The sequence below is a fragment of the Macrobrachium nipponense genome, chromosome 17 (assembly GCF_015104395.2).
Source record: "Macrobrachium nipponense isolate FS-2020 chromosome 17, ASM1510439v2, whole genome shotgun sequence".
NCBI classification, from domain to species: domain Eukaryota; kingdom Metazoa; phylum Arthropoda; class Malacostraca; order Decapoda; family Palaemonidae; genus Macrobrachium; species Macrobrachium nipponense.
In genome coordinates this window covers 81,337,217-81,361,853 of record NC_087210.1, presented here as the reverse complement: position 1 = coordinate 81,361,853, position 24,637 = coordinate 81,337,217, and the positions used below count along the sequence as shown (strand labels likewise).

General features: G+C 34.9%; 1 protein-coding gene across 3 annotated transcripts in view; it reads right to left on the bottom strand.

The window, feature by feature from the left end:
- The window catches only part of LOC135196370 (uncharacterized), a 103,483-nt gene that overhangs the window by 72,378 nt on the left and 6,468 nt on the right, over positions 1–24,637 (bottom strand). Inside the window, exon 1 of one of the 3 annotated variants that reach the window (XM_064223152.1) lies at positions 4,689–5,138. The exons of the other annotated variants lie outside the window; for them this stretch is intronic. The gene's annotated coding sequence lies outside the window, so the exon portion shown is untranslated. Of the gene's footprint in view, positions 1–4,688; positions 5,139–24,637 lie in introns of those variants that run through there. 3 annotated transcript variants of the gene reach the window in all.

The window sequence follows — 24,637 nt, the reverse complement described above, 5'->3', positions numbered from 1 at the left end:
AACTCGTTTCTCAAAGTGGTGGACAAATTTTGTTTCCATCCTTCATGGGTTACTTTGTAAAGGACAAGAGCTCATGGCGGCGTTGTGCTAGGTTATTATAGTAACCCACAGTGTTTCGGGTATGTTTTTGTAAAAGATTTTAACGCAATGATTCCCAGTCGTTTCAAGTTTGCCAATGCCCACTTTCCAAAATGAAATGGTTGTCATTTTCCCCCTAATAAATAAATAAATAAATAAAATAAATAAATAAATAAATAAATAAATAAATAAATAAATAAATAAAATGTTCATTTTACAACTGTGAAAACACAACAACCAACCATGGATGAAGATGAAGACCAAGACTTGTAGAAATATTCTCTTTAAGCTACACTTCTTAAACATCTGCTCTCTCTCTCTCTCTCTCTCTCTCTCTCTCTCTCTCTCTCTCTCTCTCTCTCTCTCTCTCTCCAGTGGAGAAGCACTCATTTAAGCAAACATAACTAATGTACCGTTTGGATTCCATATCTTATTCCACACTTTATCACCAGATTTTGAACTCGACGTAACAAAACACTCTCGTTACGATACGTAACCACAAAAAGATATATTCCGTAAAGGCCTTAAAGATTCCCGAACAGACTAATAGATTCCCCAACGGACTAACGAATTCCCGAACGGAATAACGAATTCCCGAACAGACTAACAGAATTCCCGAACGGGCTTAAAGAATTCCTGAACAGACTAACAGATTCGCGAACAGACTAACAGATTCCCTAAAGGGCTAACAGATTCCCTTACGGACTAACGAATTACCAACGGGCTAACAGATTCCCTAACGGGCTAACGAATTCCCGAACGGACTAACAGATTCCCTAACGGACTAACAGATTCCCTAACGGACAAACAGAATTCCCGAACGGACTAACAGATTCCCGAACGGACTAACAGATTTCCGAACGGGCAAACGAATTCCCGAACGGAATAGCAGATTCCCGAACGAACCTAAAAGATTCCCTAACGGACTAACAGATTCCCTAACGGACTAACGAATTCCCAACGGACTAACAGATTCCCGAACGGACTAAAAGATTCCCTAACGAGCTAACGAATTCCATACAGGACTAACGAATTCCCGAACGAACCTATGAGATTCCCTAAAGGGCTAACGAATTCCCTATCGCGTTTATAGAATTTCTTCCTTTACGTTTTTTTTTTTTTAAAGGTAAGTGCTATTGCACTGCAATATGCTACGTAGTTTCCCGAATGCAGTTCACGCCAGCCAACATGCAATCTTCGCAACAAGCCAGACAGACTTCCCTGTTTGTCTGTCTGACACGAAATCTTTATACCGTGATCGAACGGACAAATGCGGGAACATAATGTAAGAATATCGACTGCTCCACAGACTTAAAGGAAACTGCATCACGTCATAATTCCAGTTTCTAATTCAAATTTTCAAAATCTGACGTATTTTTTATGCGTTTCATCGATATTGTTATAGATTTTTAAAAATAAATGGAAGTTAGCATCGTTATTATCATAATCTCACTCAATATTGAATACGGTTATTATACATATGATATTTTTATGAATGTCTTTTACCGTAATATACAACAGTTTAATATGAAGATAAAAGGCCCATAAAACACTATTTGAACGTTATCTTCATATAATATATATTTATATGTATAATATATATATATATATATATAATATATATATATATATATATATTATATATATACATATATATATATATATATATATATATGATATATATATATATGATATATAATAATACATTACATATATATATATATATATATATATATATATATATATATATATATATATATTTTACACACCTTTGTTGCCTTCCATCCAGTACTGAAATAGGTAACAATTTTGCAACCGTTACACCGTTACACGCTTTGAGTGTCTTAAACGCTAAGCCACTATAAAGAAACCCTCTCAGAGAGAGAGAGAGAAAAAAAAAAATGCATCCAGATCCACCAGAGGAACTCTGATAACGAAAATTAATGAAGTAATTTACCCCTTAATGGATATTATACACCATGACAGCAGCATCACTAGTCTTTATTTACAGCTGTTGACAGCTGTCGCATCTGTTCTGTTCCGTCTCGCAAAGCAGCTGCATTTGCACGTGACGTTACGATGTTGCCTTGTCATTAAATATTACTATAAAAGAACTTTGTTTCAGTGTTCGAATTGTTCCCTCTGCTGCCATGTTATCATGTACTTAAAATGTTTTTCTTTAAAATTTAACTGTTATCTCTTTTCTCTATGATAATCTGATGCTGTCGGATCCTTGTTAGAATATATGTAACCTTACTACTAAAGCAGTTAATAATAATAATAATAATAATAATAAATAATAATAATAATAATAATAATAATAATAATAATAAAAATAATAATAATAATCCCATGAGTCACTAAAATAGTCAATAAATCCACAATGGCGTATGTGAAAACGTATATTAAACATATGTAACCTTACTACTAAAAGCGTGATGAATAATAATAATAATAATAATAATAATTTAATAATAATAATAATAATCCCATGAGTTACTATTGTCAAGAAATCCACAGCGACGTCTGTGAAAAAAAATGTATCTTAAAAATATTGCATAAACAAAAAGAGATCGTTCGAGAACTTGCTCGATTCCCCTAATCAATGGAGTAGGTTCTCGAAAGCTCTCTTTTGTATATATTTTTAATATGTGTTTACGCTGACATTATAGTGGAGTTCTTCCCCAATAATAATAATAATAATAATAATAATAATAATAATAATAATAATAATAATAATAATAATCAATAATAATATATTATTATTATTATTATTATTATTATTATTATTATGACCGACTTGAAGACAAAACCGACTTTTATTTCTCTCAAACTTGACAATACCGAATTTTATTTCCCTCAAACTTAAGTAATAACCCAACGAAAACGCAAATTGCCGTAAAACAAGTTTTGCTACACCGGCATATTGCGGGAGATTCATAAATAACTATAAACCCAAGTCAGTACTGCGAAACGAAACATCTGGACGAAACGAACAGAAATATCTATGGATATAAGACCCAGTGGATATAACCTTAACATACACATAACCGAACCTAGTAACTTTTATGTGAGCAAAAAGGCACCCATTGCAAATATAGTATACTTTTATAGCAAAATAAAAGGAAATAATAATATGGAGAGAAAAAATAAAAAAATAAAAATAAAAAAGGGGCGCGCGCGAATCAACTTCTCCATCCTTGTCGATCCCAGCCGAGATGTCACACCGCGATATAAACAAACAGCCGGTCGTGAATGTCAAGGCAAATTGGAAATAAGATAGCCATTTGTATCTCTCTCTCTCTCTCTCTCCTCTCTCTCTCTCTCTCTCTCTCTCTCCTGCTATCAAACGTTGACGTATCATACTTGTAACGGAACAACAATAATTCTCTCTCTCTCTCTCTCTCTCTCTCTCTCTCTGGCATACAATATTCGTAACTGAGCAACAATGACTCACTCTCTCTCTCTCTCTCTCTCTCTCTCTCTCTCTCTCTCCTGATATCAAACGTTGACGTATCACACTTGTAACTGAACAACAATAACTCTCTCTCTCTTTCTCTCTCATGTTATCAAACTTTGACATATTTACATCTATCTATCCACATTGTTAACAAACGTTGGCATACAATACTCGTAACTGAGCTATAACGATTCTCTCTCTCTCTCTCTCTCTCTCTCTCTCTCTCTCTCTCTCTCTCATCCGTCAAGATTGATAGCATCCTGTAATGATCCTTACCACATCCTCTTTTAAATGCAGGAGATCCTCTTGCTCAGTTTATATCGCACACCTCTTCTATTTTACCCAATTGTCCAATATCATCTCCCTGGATGAGAGAGAGAGAGAGAGAGAGAGAGAGAGAGAGAGAGAGAGAGTCTCTTCCGTCACAATTGCCTTTTATTTAATTTCCGATTTTAACCAAAAAGCAGATCTCTGAAAAATATTAATAAATATCTCGTGAATACTGTAGTAGCAAAATAATTGGCAAATGTACACAAAAATATGGAACAGACTGCTCTCTCTCTCTCTCTCTCTCTCTCTAAAGGTAAAACTCTCACGTAAATATGCATTGTGAATTTCACTGAAGTTCATGTTGCCTATTCTATTACCGAAGAACTTCCTTATCAATTTAATTTTAACTTATAAGTATTTATTGTGAACATCTGTTTACCTTCAGCTATCACATTACAGCATCTACGAAGCCTGAGTCTTATGCCTTGTACATTTTCTCGAATATATTCAAATATTTAAGCTGTATTTCAACTAAAATTCTTTTAGATATTTTCTTCACACATTCTGTCTGGAACTCAGTCATGCAGCGAGTTAAATTAATGACACACACCCCTACATTATAATTGAACTTAATCATACAATGAATTAACTTTGATAAACACACTCCTACATTATAATGTTATCGAATTCATACAATGATAAATAAATCATCTACATTATATATTTATGATAAATATCTCAAATTAATTTTATTTCAAGAAAGATCAAGTTGAGATAGCATAACACTCATCAACCTCTCTCTCTCTCTCTATCTCTCTCTCTCTCTCTACCACACACATACAGCGGTGTTTCACCGAACGAATTTCGACCCCTGACCTACCTTGACACACATCTTGCCGTGAACAACTGCTGAACGATGTAAAATGATAGTTTCCAACGAAAAATAAAAAGGGGGAAAAATCTTAAATTTTTCGACCGAGATTTTCTTATTCTTTCTCGGTTATTTTCCAAATATCAAAACAGGAAATCGATGCTTTTCGTAAATATTCCGGTATATTATCCGGTGTCGTTAATATCCTCGTCACAGCAACGAAATCAGACGCACGACTGAGTAAAACGGGGAAAATCTTCACAAACACACACACAGGAGCGTCGTCAATTGCACACAAAACTGTTCCCGCGCGCGCGAGTTCTCCTGGCGTGTGTGTTCTTCGCACCGAGTCCAATAGACGTCTGAGACTTGTTCCCACCTAGTCCATTGTCAACGATGGCGGCACCGCACCACTGGCCTTATGTCAGGAAACTCGCCGTCCAACTACCGCTGGCATCAGGCGCTCTCTCAGGGTCATTCATGGGGGATGATTGCGAGGGACCCAGTGGCCCGACTTTGGGGACGCCGCCGCCGCCAACGCTAGCAAGAGAGAGAGAGAGAGAGAGAGAGGGGGGAGAACGAGAGAGAGAGAGAGAAAAACAGCAGACGCTCTCTGCCGCTTTGAGGTCATCTTGAATGGGTGGCTTTGGGGGAGGGGGAGGGGAAGGGTGGGGAATGGGGGGGGGGGTGGTGTGGGCGGGGGTTGTGGGTTGTTGCAGTGCCTGGTGACTAAAGATAGCAATATTCTCCCTCCCCCCTCCCGCTCTCTAGTTCATTTAATGGGCTGATGGATTCTTTCGTTCTTATTCGTTTCAGTCTCGATACGGTCGAGTCCAGTCGGTGATTGACTTTTTGCTTTCCGTCGGGTAAAGTCCCTTTCCACTACGTCAACTTCCTACTAGGCATTTCCCTCAATTGCCTATAAAAAGCTCCTTCCACTACGTCAAATTCCTATTTCAATAGTTTCCTTCAATTGGCCTTTATTCAATTCAGAACCGAAGTGCTACACGATTCCAGTTTCCTCTTCTAAACCAGCGATAAAACTAACCCGACTTCCTCCTCCCGAATGACCTTGAGAGCCTACGGAAAACGTACGAAAGGCAGTCATCTAGTTGGCTAGCTGATGGATACGTGCCTTGGGGGCCTAAGCTTTTTCCTTTTTTCCAGACAAGACACAAGTTTCGTGGAATAGGATCTTAAAAGGTCTGCGAGACTTTCCTTTCCGGCACACGAGAAGTTCGCCAACAGGAAACGGCGCTGTTCACAAGGTTTTACCTCGCCAAAGCCGTAACGTTGTGGTTTACTTCTAGGCGCGTTTTTTTCCCTTTTTTTTTTTTTTTTTTTTTTTTTTTTTTTTAAGTCCCCGGCGCGTGCAATGCGTGTTGGGGTTTCTCCGGCTGCATTTATAGCAGCGGTGAACTATGGTGACGCTTTTTGTTTATTTATTTATTAATTTATTTATTTTGGTTCGAGGCAACAATCCGTCACAATACTGAGAGATAAAAAGTTACCTTAACATTCTGTGTTTGCTACTAATATTATTATTATTATTATTAATTATTATTTTATTATTATTATTATTATTATTATTATTATTATTATTATGGAACGAGCCCCCCTCAGGGAAGTAAGAGAAGGTCAAGGAAAATATGGAAAAAAAAGACCTCACTTATAAAAAGAAGAAATAAAAAAATAATCAATAAATAAAAAAAACTATTAAAATAGTCAATAACATTAGCACTTGCAATGAATAAATAGATGAAAATTTATTCAAATTCAAGGGTAATACCGCTAGCACTTGCATTGCTTTACTGTATCAATAATAACGAATTAATAATAATAAAAAAAATACCTTCATATAAACTTTCAACGTCAGAAGAGTAACTGACGAAGACCGCGCATGCGCTTATCGACGGCAAACTCCGAATGACGCAATCAATTAACGTTCTTGACTTGACGTCCTATTTGATGACCTTAACGCGACGTCAACCGAAGGTAATAAGAGGGCAATTAATCGCCTTTAATAATTAGTAAATTAAATAGGGATTTAAAACAAATACGGTCACCTTGAACACTGCTGAAGGGTCTGTTTACGTGTTGCATGCAAGCGAAAACGAAACGGACAAAACAAAAAATAAATAAATAAATAAATAAATAAATAATAAGACGAAAATGTCAACTAATAAATTATCTCTTCTTTCTTTATTTCCTATCACCTTCTGTTACTTCCTTTAAATGAATATCATAATATTCTTTGGAAGCCTGAATTTGAAAGTCAGTTGATCCTCCTGTGGGGTATGAATGGTGTTCATCTTCTCAGTAATAATAATAATAATAATAATAATAATAATAATAATAATAATAATAATAATAATAATTAATTAATCTTATTATTATTATTATTATTATTATTATTATTATTATTATTATTATTATTATTATATTATTATTATTACAGTAGCTAACACAGATTGTTAAGGTAATTTCATCTCTCAGTAATTTGACGGACTGTTACCTCGAAAAAAATAATAAATAAATGAATAAATAAAATAAAAAAAAAAAAAGCGCCGGCCATAAATAATAATAATAATAATAATAATAATAATAAAAATAATAATAATAATAATAATAATAATTAATAATAATTAATTATTAATTAACAATTATTTATTATGATTATTCCTTGACAAAAAAAAAAAAAAACATAGATGTAGAAGCATCATAAGGGGATTAAAAAAAAAAAACGATGAAATACACGAAACTAATACGAGCCATCGCATAAAGAAATCGGAATCACGAACGTGCTGACGACACGAAAATAAAGCCGACTGCCTGTAAAGTTCCACGAATGTCGGACAAGGGGATTCGAAATAGAGGTTTCGAATTCGTTCAAGTTCTCGGTTCCTTACGTGTTTACACCGAGCGACTCGAATCGAAACAATTCACGAAGAATCAACACGATTCGTGATTCGTCTGGATTCGCCACAGTAATTTTAATGCAACCGTTTACACCGTGTGAATCGAATCAATTCATGAATATTCAACACGATTCGTGATTCGTCTTGATTCGCTACACTAACATCAGTGTAATAGTTTACACCAAGTGATTCGAATCAATTCATGAACAATCAACACGAATCATGATTCGTCTGGATTCGCCACAGTAATTTCAGTGCAACCATTTATATACACCAAGCGAATCGGCATGATCTGAATTGACTCGATTCACCTTGTTGTCAACAGTTACACTGAAAATCAACGTGACGAATCAAGACGAAACATGAATCGTGCTGATTCTTCATGAACTGACTCGATTCGCTTGTGGTCAACGGTTGCATTGAAATCAGCGTGGCGAATCAAAGCGGATCATGAATCACGTTGATTCTTCATGAATTGAATCAATTCGATTCGCTTGCTGTAAAAGCAGCCTTTTATAAACGGCAAAAATTCTTCGAGGATTCAAAGACGCGGTTGGACATTTCCTTTATTTTCAGTTATTTATTTCTTTCACTTATTTTTATTTTGTTTGTTTCTCATTTTTGTTTCTCCTTTTTGCTTTCTTTTCAAGATCTATTCACCTTTAATTCCATTTATTTTAATTAGTATCAAAATAAATGGGGGCGAGAGAGCATGAGGACAATTAAGTTACAAGCTTTGCAATGTTGTTTTTGACTGAGCTATAGCCTTATGCCGGCACGGGCTCTTGCTCATAGAGCAGCCCGTAAAGCTTTCCAAAGAAAGTATATAAGTCGCTTTCGCCTGATATTAATAGCCATACGAAGACTATTCCAATATCATATTCTTACAGATCGTGTTATGGGTAAATCTGTGTCCTAAACATAAATATTAAGAGAAAACAACACAAATCACGCAACTTTGACGGATATACACGAAGGGACAAACAAAATGTGGCCTAAGCTATATCCAGCAAAATCAGGGAATTCTCTCTCAACTTCGGTTTTCCCATGAGGCTTATATAATTCCCCCTCTTTAAAAAGGTTAGTTAAAGTAATGAGTGATTTGTTCCTCAAATCATCTGGCTAAAAATGGCTATTAAAAGTACAGAGTAATTTTTCCCTCTAATTATCTGGCTAAATCAACAGAAAAACAACTATCTTTTCTATCACTAATACTTCAAGTATCCTTACATTTTAAAACGAGAAACGAAAACTAATTTCCTGACTGCTTTATGAGCAAGAGCCCGTGCTGGCATAAAGCTACCTTGATCATAACCACCACAACCAACAAGAACAAAAGAATTAAAAATATCTTCTGCCTTTCGCCTGTTTCCGCAGGCGATGACCTCCACAGGAAAGTGAAGTCCTGGCACCACCGGGGACCTTCGTCCTCCTTTGAAAATGCCAAGACCAACGGGGGAGGGGGGAGGAGGAGGGGGAGGAAGAGGGTATGGGAGGGGAAGGGAAAGGAAGGCGACTAGATGACCCGTGGCGATTTTTCTTTCTTTTATTATTTGCCTATTGGGAGAGGACGGAAGGGGACAGGGGTCGAGGAGGGGGAGGTGGAAGCGAAGGGGGGGGGGGAGGCGGCTAGATGACCCTGTGGGGGAGGAGGGAGGTTAGGAGAGGGGAAGGGGGAAAGGGACTGATGACATCTATATTTACGATTTCCACGACTATTTAAAAAGTCAGTACTGCAATCTATTTCAAGGTCAAGGTTCAAACGACATTATTCTAAAAATATGTGAGAGTCAATTGCTTCCCCTAAAGAACCAAGAATGTGATAATTAATGTATCCAAACCGACTTACAGAACTCAGAACAATTTCAAAACATAATCATAATGATTCCTGTATATGTTTATATTAAGGCACACTGACTGCAGTATGTATATCAATTGATCTACGTAGTTTTGGACTATTTCAAAACATGTCCATTAATTACTAAAGGATCTTGTTAAGGATACTGGACTGCAGTGAAAAAGGAATACAGTATTTACCAACAGAAAATATGTGAGATCATTATCCAGCCAATTGCTTCATTAAAATAAGCCAAGAATGTGATAATTAATGAATACGAACCGACTTATAGAACTCTGAACAATTTCAATGCATAACCAATGATTCCTGTATGTTTATATTAAGGAACCTTGACTGTAGTATGTATGTATGTATATCAACTGATTCATGCAGCTTTGAACAAAATCAACACGTTTACATTCATTACTAACAAGATCTTGTAAAACTGCATTGCAGTGAACAAGGAATATCGTATTTACCAACAGACAAACACATACAGTAACCGAATACAACATACAACCGATACAACAACAGAAACTACACCACAATGAGCTATATCATCCAAGCTCCACCAAATAGAGAATAATAAAACGTCTGTATTTGGAATTTGGATAAAAAATTCTTTTATGACCAACTCTTCACGGACCGAGCTAAACAGTCAGTGAGAAACGGGGAAATGAATTGGCCATAAAACTTCGAAAAGAATAATAAACCCGTTAAGGTAGGCATTGAGAAATCGAAAGACAAAAAATACAAATACTAATGAAAATGAAGAGTATTGCTTCAGACCATAAAATGGGCAGAGAACTCCTTTATAATGAAGAGGTTGCTCCTACCATCTCAAGACACACCACAGCTGACTCAAATAATATGTATTATTATTATTATTATCATAATTTTTTGGGGGTCAATCACAGTCCTCCAATTCGACTGGGTGGTACTTACAGTGTGGGGTTCCTGGTTACATCCTGCCTCCTTAGGAGTCCATCACTTTTCTTAATATGTGCACCTTTCCAAGAATCCCACTCCTCTGCTGAGTCCTGGAGCTACTTCAACCTCTAGTTTTTCCAGGTTCCTTTTCAGGGATCTTGGGATCGTGCCTCCTAGTGTTGCTATGATTATGGGTACAACTTCCACTGGCATATCCCATATCCTTCTTATTTCTATTTTCAGGTCTTATTATTATTATTATTATTATTATTATTATTATTATTATTATTATTATTCAGCAAGAAGATGAGACCTAGCCAATCGGAACAAGCCCCCCAAAGGGGCCACTGACTTGGAATTCAAACTTCCAAAGAATTAGGTGCTCATCAGGAAACAGTAAGAGGAGGTAGAGGAAAATGCAGAAAGAGGAGATGCCACTTACTAAAAAAAGAAAAAATAAATTAATAATTATGTAAAAAAAAAAAAGTATTACAGCGCAAGGAAAATAGTACTAGGGTAGTTGAATTGCATACAGAATTTAGGCCAAAGGCCAAGCACTGGGACCTATGAGGCCATTCAGCGCTGAAATGGAAACTGACAGCAAAAGGGTTGATAGGTGCAACAGGACGAAAACCTTGCAATTGCACTATGAAGCAATTGTTAGGGGAGCGGGAAAGTAAGATCGAAGAAAGAGAACATGAAAGGAGGTACAGTCAAAGGAACGAAAGGGGTTGCAGCTTCGGCACGTTGCATAGAACCTGAAGTAATGCCTACAGTGCACCGCATGAGGTGCACTGACGGTACTAACCCCCCTACGGGGAGTACTAGGGTAGTAGTCCATTGCATCTTTCGCTTGAACCGTAGGCTCAGGATAGGCCTAAGTGAGTTTTAATAAAAAGGTTTTGCCAACCAGCTGCTGATCCGGTAATCTGTAAGCTCAGAATAGGCCTATGTAGAACGCCGTTAGCGGTTATGACACCCATATCTCTGACGCTACACAATTTAGGCCTATAAAACGTTGTTGTCAGGCTGTTAGCATGAGAAATCCTTTAAAAAAAAAAAAAGCCTGGGTCTTCAAATAATTCTATATGTTTACTATGTAAATGTTAGGGCTAAATTCACAAAGCGACTCCAATGTCATTGCAGCAAATAAGTAGGCCTAATTTACCAATAGGTAACGTAATACCCAATATATGTCTTACTGCATTTAAATAATTTACTTTTTTGTATACATACTAATGTGGACTATTTTTCTAATAATAATAATAATAATAATAATAATAATAATAATATAATAAACCGAAATATTTCATGAATATCATATGATCCAGAAACTGTTACATGCATACATTCTAAACCTGTATATATGATTAAATTCGTTAACTGAAACTGGAAATAAAGGACAAATCTGACAATATTGTTAAAAATATTAAAATATAAAAATAAACAGGTGTTTCAGTAACCTTCAGAATAACACTTGATTTCAGATAAAACTCTATTTCAATCTGACAAACGTTAAATACAATACTCATTATTCCAAGTCGTGAAATCATCGCCTCAAACACAGAACGCAAAACGCCTCCGTGCCATTCCGCCACTCACCTCTTTCCTCCAGTGCTTTCACTTCCACGAATCTCCAACTCATCTCCAGCCTCCCGTTGGGAGGTCTAGGCCTATTTCTAGTTTTAGGTCTTCCAGCTCTCTGGAAGCTGATATTGTGCAGGCTATTAATGAAATTAAAAATGGAGCTGCTGCAGGGCCTGATGGAATTCCTGCTATTTTGTTAAAGAAAGTAGTTCATTCTATCGCAAATAGACCAGCCACTTGCAATATTATTAAGACAAAGTGTAGATACAGGCAAGATTTATGATGAGCACAAATTAGCATATATTACCCCTTACTTTCAAAAGTGGATCAAGACTAGAGGCAAGTAATTATAGGCCTGTGAGTCTAACATCACATATTATGAAAGTGTATGAAAGGGTAATGAAGAAAAATATTATGAAACATTTAATAAAAAATAATTTGTTTAATAAAGGACAACATGGTTTCGTACCCGGAAAAAGTACACAAACCCAACTGTTAGTCCACCGTGAGAACATATTCAAAAATATGAAAAGCGGAAATGAAACAGATGTGGTTTATTTAGACTTTGGAAAAGCTTTTGATAAAGTAGACCATAATATATTAGCGAAGAAAATTAGAAAACACAATATCGTGGATAAAGTAGGAAGATGGTTAAAAGAATTTTTACACAACAGAAAACAGATAGTTATTGCAAACGACGATAAATCGGATGAAGCCCAAGGTAATATCCGGTGTGCCGCAAGGTACGGTGTTAGCTGCAATACTGTTTGTTATTATGATTGAAGACATAGACAATAATGTTAAGGATTCGGTAGTGAGTAGTTTCGCAGATGACACAAGAATAAGTAGAGAAATTACTTGTGATGAAGATAGGGACGCTCTACAAAGAGACCTTAACAAAGTATATGATTGGGCAGAGGTAAATAGGATTGGTATTTAAACTCTGATAAATTTGAATCAATAAATTTATGGAGACAGAGAAAGAAAGCTATATGCATATAAGGGACCTAATAATGAGACCATCACAAATAAGGAAGCAGTTAAAGACCTTGGTGTGATGATGAATAGGAACATGTTATGCAATGAAACAAATAGCAACTCTGTTGGCAAAATGTAAAGCAAAAATGGGAATGTTGTTACGGCACTTCAAAACAAGAAAAGCTGAACACATGATTATGCTTTATAAAACATATGTTCGTAGTCCACTTGAATATTGCAATATGATATGGTACCACACTATCAAAAGGATATTGCACAAATAGAGAGTGTACAAAGGTCCTTTACACAGCTAGAATAGAAGAAGTTAAGGACCTAGACTACTGGAAAGACTACAATTCTTAAAATTATATAGTCTAGAAAGGAGAAGAGAACGCTACATGATAATTCAGGCCTGGAAACAGATAGAAGGAATAGCAGAAAATATCATGGAACTAAAAATATCAGAAAGAGCAAGCAGAGGTAGATTAATAGTGCCCAAAACTATACCAGGAAAAATAAGGAAAGCACACAGGACATTAATCCACTACGCACCAGCATCGATAATGCAGCGTCTATTCAATGCGTTGCCAGCTCATCTGAGGAATATATCAGGAGTGAGCGTAGAGTGTTTAAGAATAAGCTCGACAAATATCTAAACTGCATCCCAGACCATCCAAGATTGGAAGATGCAAAATATACCGGAAGATGTACTAGCAACTCTCTGGTAGACATTAGAGGTGCCTCACACTGAGGGACCTGGGGCAACCCGAACAAGATGTAAGGTCTGTAAGGTAAGGTAAGGTCCAAGGAGACTGGACAACATTTGCACAGCAAAAAGCACTAAGAAAAGGTTCATCACTTCGATAAAAATTTCTACTATGCTATCCTGCTTTGAAATTATATCTTTAGTAATATTTTCCCATAGGCCTATAATCTTTCCTCCAGCCAGAGGCGGTTCTATGGCTTCCTTTAGGGCTAAAACCACCTTCCGTACTCCATCTTCGTTCATTTCTTCTTTTAGGCCCAAGACAAAGGTTTAAGTGGTCAATTCAGTCGACGTCTGCAGACTAATAAAAAGTTCCCAGTTTAAACCAATACATATTATATTATAACCTTAGCTAAAGCTTCCACTGAAGGCACAATAGAGCGTTACACTGCTCTTAGGAAACGACAGCGTTATACTGAAAGCCCGTTAAACAATGACCAGGATATTAACTGTTAAGCAAGCCTCCCTCCTCTCTTCCTATCTGTGTCTCATATATATATATATATATATATATATATATATATATATATATATATATATATATAGTATATAATATATATATATATATATATATATATATATATATATATATATATATATATATATATATATATATATATATATATACATCATCCTCTTTATGAAAAACAACGCAACATTGTTTAGGAGAGGAAACTAGTTGATGTTGCATAAGAACTGTCCTAATCGGAAGGAATAAAAAGTCCTTTTTTTAACAAACTGCATCTTTCATATAACAACTATCTACTGACACAGTCTTCACTATAAAAAAATAAAAAAAAATACACACGGATGATACAACTCTCCTTGAAGTGTCACTATCTAAAGTGATCTCTTCAAAAATATGGTGACAGCCAAGGTATCGGATGTTAATCAAAACCCAGTTTATTTTTCAAACTTCACTATATTGTAAATATGGTGACAGCCAAGCTTTCGAATGTAAAATAAATCCCAGTCTATTTTTCAAACTTCACTATACTGTAAATTTGGCAACAGCTAAGGTATCAGATGTAAATTTCAATCAGTTTATTTTTCAAACTTCACTATATTGTAAATCTGGTGACAGCTAAGGTATCGGATGTAAATTAAATCCAAGTCGATTTTTTAAACTTCACTATATTGTAAATCTAATTTCGCTATATTGTAAATCTGGTAACAGCCAAGCTATCGAGTGTTAATTAAAATCCAGTTTATTTTTCAAACATCACTATATTGTAAATCTGGCGACATCTATGGTATCAGATGTAAATTGCAATCCAAATTATTTTTCAAACTTCACTCTATTTTCAATTTGGTGACAGCCAATGTATTGAATGTAAACTAAAAACAAACTCATTACTCAAACGTCACTATAATATCAATGACTACACGAGAGACTATGCTAAATGTCACATAAAAACTAAATCCAACAAGTTCAGAAGCACTGAACGCAGATACAAGTTCAATTTCATAAGACTATAAGAAATACATAGTAATGACCGTTCGAGAAGAGGAAATCTGAATTTTCTATTTTTTCTTACATTATCATCATCGTCAACATCATCAGACATTATTAGTTGGTTAATTTAGTTTCATTAATGTGAATGTGCATATTACCAAAATGTGAAGGTTAATCTTAGGCATAAATTCAAATCAGGAGGTTTAATTCTAAAACTTCCTGCTCGCATTCTATACAGCGTGATCTCGTCCGCTCAGATGTTGTGAAGTATGCACAGGGCTGTGCGTGAGTAAAATTGTCAACAAAACTATGTTTAACTGTCTTCCCTTAAGCGCTGAATTTGAATAGAAAGAAAAATGGTATATTAATGCCAATAAGGTTGCGCGTGGCATAACTTTATATGTATAATTATATACATCATATATATATGTGTGTGTACATATATATATTATATATATATATATATATATATATTATATGTATATATGGTAAATATATATATATTATATAGATATATATATATATTATATATATATATATAGTATTATATGTATGATATGTATGTAATATAGAACATTATATATGTACTTATATTACGTTGTATAGATATATATATATATATATATATATATTATAATATATATATATATATACTATATATATATATATATATATATATATATATATATATATATATACTATATATATATATATATATATATAATATAGTATATATATATATATATATATATATATATAATTACAATTAAAGATCACTCCAGCCTCCATCATGGATACATACTCTCTGAGAGAGAGAGAGAGAGAGAGAGAGAGAGAGAGAGAGAGAGAGAGAGAGAGAGAGAGAGGGGAAAACCCAGTACTCGCACGACTAGCGTAAACAAGAATGGCTTACATGGCAACCCCACCCCTAGTCGCGCTGTCGACGAGTTGCCACACGCCTCATTTTCGAAACAGTTTTTTTTTTCCTCCGACGAGCGGCTTCCTTCCTGTGTTCCAACGCTTAAATGTCAATGTTATAATAATAATATAATTGGTCGCAACATCGAAGGAGCCTTGATTCTCAACGGGTGGTATGTTAAGTGGTCTCTTCGTCGAAGCAATATTAATTCGAGGAGAGAGAATGGCTTCGGGGAGACTTGATTATATTTGATTTAATACCGCGAGGAAGAAAACAAGTTGTATTTAATATCTACGTATCTAAAACTATATCTATATACGTATAGTATATATATATATATTTTATATATATATATTTATATATATATATATATATATATATATATAATATATATATATATATATATAATTTGCAGACATATATAAACCAGTACAATATTATATACATATATATATCTATATATATATATGATATGGATCTTATATATACTATATTATATATAATATATATATATATATATAATATAATATATATATATATCTATATATAGACAAAATACAAATACAATATACACACCATATTATATCTATCCAAGAGCAAGACCACGTTGCTGGCATAAGGCTAGTTTAAACAAAACAATGAGAGAGAGAGAGAGAGAGAGAGAGAGAGAGAGAGAGAGAGAGAGAGAGAGAGAGAGAAATGTACTCTCTTTAACATCATAAATTTATGGTTAACCACAATGGTCATTTTCTCAAGAATATATATTCCAACCTCATAAACATAATATGTTCTAACCTCATATAGATATGTATATTACCTGCTGTCTTCCACTTTCTCAATGGGAAAAAGGAAATATATATATATATATATTATATATATATATATATATTATATATATATATATATATATATATATAGATATATATTATATATATATATATATATATAATATATATATATATATATACTATATATATATCTATATATATCATATATACATATTTTTTTCTATATATATATATATATATATGTATATATACTATATATATAATATATATATGAATGCACATAATAATAGACGTCTCAATATCGAAGGTCCTTGACGTAGTATAGAAATTAATGAATAAAAAAAATTATACTCTATCGTATGGGTTGGTCACTACAGATAAACATTCCAATCATACATTTGACTCATATGTATAAATACACTGATTAATTCATAACATAAGTTAGAAAGTACAAAAAATGCCTAAAGGAGATTAATGTATGAAAAATAAATAATTTTATATTCAATGGTATATTACATCAACTTAGTTAATTATTACATGCATACAATCAATCCTACGAATGAATACATGAATACACAGACTAATTTGGATATTCATTGTGATACTACATCAGCTCAGTTAATTATTACATACATACATTCATAAATTCAATCATACGTATGAATACACAGACTAATTCCTAACATAAGCCAGGAAGTACGAATTGAATATTCAATGACTAAATAAATTTAGTTAATTATTACATGCATACACTCAATCATACGTATGAATACATGAATACACAGACTAATTTCTAACATAAGCCAGAAATTGATTTACGAAATACAGACTAAAAGAAAAAAATTCTTGATAATCTGTATCTGCAAATATCGCCATTATCGACAAATGATCGGCCACTGGGAGAGTTTATGAAGTAAGTGAGGAAGAGACAAAAGCAAATGGAAAGACATAAAGCAAATAGAAAAAGCAGAGAAGGGAAAAGGGAACAATAGTTTATTAAGGTAAATGAGGAAAAGACAAAAGCAAATAGAAAGACAAATAGAAAAAGCAGAGAAGAGAACAGACCGAGCTGAAATAACTGGTAATAATCTCTTATACGATCTGTTGCATTTGCCGTCTATCAATTGCCCGGATTGCACGTACAAGCTACATGAGTGCAAACTTTCACCCAGTACGAACCTTGTTTTTCCCATTTAATCAAGACATCCGTTAGTCTTGCACACGACAAACAGAGAGAGAGAGAGAGAGAGAGAGAGAGAGAGAGAGAGAGAGAGAGAGAGAGAGAGAGAAAATCTACACCATGAAATATTCGATTACAGCGTCACCTGGTAAAACCAAACCGCGCTGTAATAAACCACAAAAGAAAAAGAAAAAACTACGTTGCTTTTGAGAAATGCCCTCTGATATAAACTAAGGAAAAATTCTGCCACACTACCTTGCGAAATCTACCAAGTGCAAGAATGAAAACATGGATAAATCATTCAATTAGAGAAAGTATTTATTTTCATTTAAAATACTTTATAATCTTTAGCACACACGCAACCAAAATATCTCGCATCTTCCATATGGTAACAATGACATCTCCCATATGGCAACACTAACATCAACCATATGGCAACAATGACATCTTTCTTATGGCAACACTGACATCTTCCATATGGCACAACACTGACATCTTCCATATGGCATCACTGACATCTCACATATGGCAACACTGAGATCTCCTACATGGTAACACTAACATCTTCCTTATGGCAACACTGACATCTCCTACAAGGTAACACTAAAATCTTCCATATGGCACCACTGACATCTTCTACAGGGTAACACTAAAATCTCCCATATGGCAACACTGACATCTCCCATATGGCAACACTGGCATCTTCCATATGGCAACACCGACATCTCCCATACGGGAATGGCAACAGTGACATCTCCCATATGGCAACACCGACATCTCCCATATGGCAACACTGACATCTTCCATTTGGCAACACCGACATCTCCCATACGGGAATGGCAACACTGACATCTCCCATATGGCAACACTGAGGACAAGGCTAAGACAATAAAGACGTCTCATGAGAATTATGATTAGTTCCTTAGGGATCATCCAACACATAAGACGACTTCGTGATGGTCGGTGCTTGGTCGAAGGAGTAATAAATTAACTAAATTAGGGACTTGACGAGATAATTTGTACTTCTCGTCATATTTTTTTTTCAAATGAATATAAAAAAAAATTTGCCTTATACCAGACTACTTAAAATAAAAATCTAGTCTGTTATTATTTTGAGGAATGACTTTTTTTCAAGTATTTGTAGACCACAAAAAAGTGTCATAAAAATAATTGCTATTCCTTTTCAGAAAACTGCTGATAATTATTATTAGTACACACGCACAGAGAGAGAGAGAGAGAGAGAGAGAGAGAGAGAGAGAGAGAGAGAATATTACTCAACGTCTGCAAGTCAATACTTTAACCTTTTTAAGCAAATATAATAAATAAATAAAAAAATTCAAAAACATAATATAAAAATAAGACCCAAGGAATCATGAAGTTAACGATGCCAGCAATTCCTTTTTTTTCATCTTAGACTTTTTATTAATTATCTTAAAACCTCAATTCCCCTTCGGATAAAAAAAAGCACAATAACATTATAATATCAGATTCCCAAAGACGCGCATGAGATTCACAGAGATAAGCACAGCAAGTGAAATTCTCGCCACTCTATTTGTATGCAAAACGATCCAAGAATCAGAAAACATCAGTACTGGAATTAAAAAGGCGAAATAAAATCTACACTGGCGTCCCCCAGGGCGAGGATCCCAAGCCGTTCTCCTCGTGACCTTCTCGAGATTTCTTGACAAAAGTGAATATGCTACCTTGCGAAAGGTTGTCATTGAGAGAAAAATGGGCTATTAGCGGATAATAACATCGAACAGACAGGGGTAATAAGTTACTGACTCTCTCTCTCTCTCTCTCTCTCTCTCTCTCTCTCTCTCTCTCTCTCTCTCTCAACTTTCGCAACATGCAAACCTCTCACCACAAGCTGGGAAATGACTAAAACAGGCATCAAAGATACCGCAAAATCTAGCGACACTTGAAAAATGGCTAAGGCACGGGAAAATAAAACCTTCGAACATCATTATGTCGTGATAATAAACGTCATAAAAAATTCCCATCTACTGCTAAGAAATACCGAGCACAGAATTAACCTCCTGCGCTGACGTAGAACGAATGAACATATGGCGCGCGTCGCTTGAATATAAAATTGAATAAAAGTTTAAAAAAAAGGGGTACAGCTAAAATTAAGGATAATGAAACCTCTGAGAGAGGAGAGAAGGAAATCTCTACTCAAAGTAAGCAGAGAATCACAGAAGGCCTCGCTAATTACGTGATTATCGAGTGTATAAACAAGAGAAAAACATACAACTGGCGCCACTTAACCGACGGAAACAAAAAGAGGGAAGAAGGACTAGGAGCTGACCTCCTAATGGCACCAGCCAGCCCCCAGAGATAAGGACGTTTAACAGGTAGATACCCATAAAGAACACAGCCCTTATCGGGTCGTATCGGGTCATAAATAAACGATTTTGGCTGAGGCGCAAAACGAAAGGATGCCGCCCTTCTTGCACTGGGAGGCATATTACGACAATGGGACACGCAATTTTTTAAAAATTATTTTCTTAACGCATACAAGACTTTCCAATTTCAACCAGCATGAATTATGAAACACATTTAAGGCCTGTATACAATGAGTAACTATATGGCAATGAGTCTAAATAAGGCTTGAAAGCGAACAGATTTTTTTTTCATTATTATTTTTTTAACGTACAAAAGACTTTCCAATTTCTACCAGCATGAATAGCGTGAATTATGAAACACCCTTTAAGTCCTATATATAATGAATAATTATACAGCAATGGGTCCAAATGAGGCTTGAAAGCAAACAGATTCTAATTAGGCACATAAAGAATCTCGCCATTTTTGAATCACAAATGAACCACGTGAATATGAACCACCCTTTAATGAAATAAATATGGAATTTAGGGCCAAAGGCCAAGCACTGGGACCTATGAGGCCAGTCAGCGCTGAAATGTAAACTGACAGTAAAAGTGTTGATGGGTGTGACAGGGGGAAAACCTCAAAGCAGTTGCTAAGTAGCCAATTGGTTCCTAGCCACGTGAAAATATCTAATCCTTCTGCCCAGTCCTACGAGAGCTGTTAATCAGCTCTCGTTGATTTATTCATAAGAAAAAAGTTAAGTATACCTTAGTTTAACCAGTGGTCTGGTGAAACTAAGGTATACTTAACTTTTTTCTTATGAATAAATCAACTTATATAATAAATCCCTTGTTGTATGGATTATGTACTACATGTAATCAATTCTGTACTCAACCAAAAACTGTTGGAAACGACAGTAATGCAAATTCAGTATCATTCGCAATTAAAAACATATATAAACTGATATGCTTTCTTATTTGACCAATGATGACAGCAAGTTGTGAAACACTAGTGGGATCTGACCTTAGGTCAGTGAGGAATTTTTATTATGAATTTTCGTATGCAGGATTCATAAGTTCAGCGAATAAAAGCGAAGAAAATAGTCGTTGGTCAGATAAAAAAAAAAAAAAAAAGCAAGAAATATAATCTCCTTGAGTTTTAAAAAAATTCTCACTAAAATAGTGTTTTGTTTAAAGGAAAAAGAAATATAAAAAACAAGAAATATAATCTCCTCGAGTTTTAAAAACTCGCTAAAATGGTTTTTTTTTTACAATGCAATGAAATATAAAAAAAAACAAGAAATGTTTTTCCTGTTTTTTTTTTATATTTCACTAAAATAGTGTTTTTTTTTTACAATAAAAAGAAATATATATAAAACAGAAATATAATCCCCTTGAGTTTTAAAAACTCTCGCTAAAATAGTGTTTTTTTTTTTTACAATAAAAAGAAATATATAAAAAACAAGAAATATAATCCCCTTGAGTTTTAAAACCTCTCACCAAAATAGTGTTTTTTTACAATAAAAAGAAATATATTAAAAAACAAGAAATATAACCCCCTTAAGTTTTAAAAACTAGCTAAAATAGTGTTTTTTTTTACAATAAAAAGAAATATAAAAAAACAAGAAATATAATCCCCTTAAGTTTTAAAAACAAGCTAAAATAGTGTTTTTTTTTTTTACAATACAAAGAAATATATATAAAAAAGAAATATAATCCCCTTGAGTTTTAAAAACTCTCACTAAAATAGTGTCTTTTTACACTAAAAAGAAATATACAAAAAACAAGAAATATAATCCCCTTGAGTTTTAAAAACTCTAGCTAAAATAGTTTTTTTTTTCTTTACACTAAACTCAAGAAAAGATAGTAAATACAAAGCTCATTAATTGCCATCTGCCCACAAAAATAAATAAATAAATAAAAATAAAACCACAAAAATAAAAAAAGATGCACGAAAGGACACAAGCACTAAAATCTTGCGCAAGGTTGCCGCCCCCCCCCCCCCCCCCCCCCCCCCCCTTCCCGCCCACCTCCCCAACACACCCCCAACAACTCGAGCAAAAAAAAGAGAGAGAGAGAGAGAGAGAAAAAAAAAAGAAAGCCAAGGCTGCATGCATCCTCTGCAACCGCAACAGTGAGTCATAATAATTGACACATAATTGACACATTCCTTTAATGAATGGGTTGTCAATCTGCCTTATAGGCGGCTATTATTAGCCGGAACCTAACATCAAGACAGCCTTAAAGAATAAGAGATTTTAAAAGCGGGAGGGAGCCTGGAACTTGGAGAAGAAAACAACTTGATAAAACAATTATTTACGTCAAAACGGAGATAAAGACGAGAGAGAGAGAGAGAGAGAGAGAGAGAGAGAGAGAGAGAGAGAGAGAGAGAGAGATTGGAACTTTTGAATTACAAGAGAGCAACTTGATAAAAACAATTAATGCACAGAAAAGGACTAAAGGAGAGAGAGAGAGAGAGAGAGAATCAGCTGCCATGCGACGGCGACGGGGATAAGAATTTCCGGGCCTGATAAATTATTGCTCATCGGTAACATCGAAATTAAAGCTATTTATAAAGAAATAAAAGATGAACATTAAACTTAGATGTAATAAGGAAGTCACATACACACGAATACACACATTTAAACACACACACACACACACATATATATAGTATATGAATGAATTTATGCGTATATATTGCACATACAATACAAACACATGCAAAATCACGTGAAAAGTATTTTGCGTGTTGCTAAAAACCTCAGCTTAATAACGCAACACCATCTGTTAAAATGCCAGTCACGTCTATCAAAATTTACATCTGTTTATTAAGGACAATTGTCATTTAAAACTCTTCAAAGCAAACGTCTTTACCTGACTCCATTAGTTAACTGCGTGCTTCTTCTTGCACATTAAGGGAAAAAAAAAAAAAATCTTCCAAACGTGCGGTTATATCAATTGCAATCTCGGGTTATGGCTAGCAGGGAGCCAAAACACCTGACGAAGGATTTTTCAGTTTTCACAAACAGCCGGGAACACAGGGTGGGTAAGTGTCAACAGTCGACCGCTTCCTGCTTCGATTAGTCACTGGCAGCGAAGTCTCTGACCTACGGAAGAGCTGAATATTCAGCATTATAAGACGTCAACAAGGAAGGACTAGCAGCGTGTAATTTTTCACACAGGGTCACGAGACGATGAGGAAAATGGTTGCCTCCTACCCTTCCCCACCCCCTCAACACACACACACACACACACACACACAAATTCGAGCCTTCAGGTTGTGCTATATTTTCCTTATCCTAGAATATCGTGCAGCTCGAACCTCAAAACACTTCAAACCAAGATGCAATTGCTTTACTACTCTAAAGCAACTCGCCTTGCATTTTGTAATTGCAGTTTTATTCTGCTTATTAATTTGTTCATCTGATTTTTTCTTTTCTAATACCTGATCTCTCTTTTCTGCGTTTCCTATTACCTCCTGTTGTTACCTCTTCCAAATGAACGCCATAATATTGTTTGGAAGCTTGAATTTCAAGTCAGTGGCCCCTGTGGTGGGGTGGTTTCATATTGTTTCATATGAATAGCGGTTTATCTTTACTACTACTACTACTACTACTACTACTACTACTACTACTACTAATAATAATAATAATAATAATAATAATAATATTATTATTATTATTATTATTATTACGCTGGCCTATAAGTAACACCCAGTCGGATTGGAGGACTGTGATCAATCAAAAATAAATAAATAAATAAATAAAACTAATAATGATAATAACAGCTAGATGACTCAACCTAATCACTCTACAAACGAAAAAACAAAAATTGAAAAATGTAAGTTTAGTTCAGTCATACGACGCTACCTAATTCTCAAAATACCTCAACACTGCAAAAGGTCGTTCATTCCGGCCACCACCTGCTTAAGTGCTGTAAAAGTTCCCTATGAACGAGACGACGCCACGGAACCTACGAATCGTCCATAGCACTGATAACAATGACTTAATTATAAGGCGAAACAAAGAACTCGCATTAACAGCCGATGTTTTTCTTAGATTCACACACGTAAAACAATGGCTGCGTATACGTGCTTCTGTGAAGAAGGGTAGAGTGACCTCTTTCTCCGATCCTCCACCGCCGCTGACCTTTGATGTTGTGACGCCACTTTTAAGAATGTAAAACAGAATATGGAATATATGCCAAAGGCCAACACTGTGACCCATGAGGTCAATCAGCGTTGAAATGGAAATTGACAGTAAAAGATTTGAA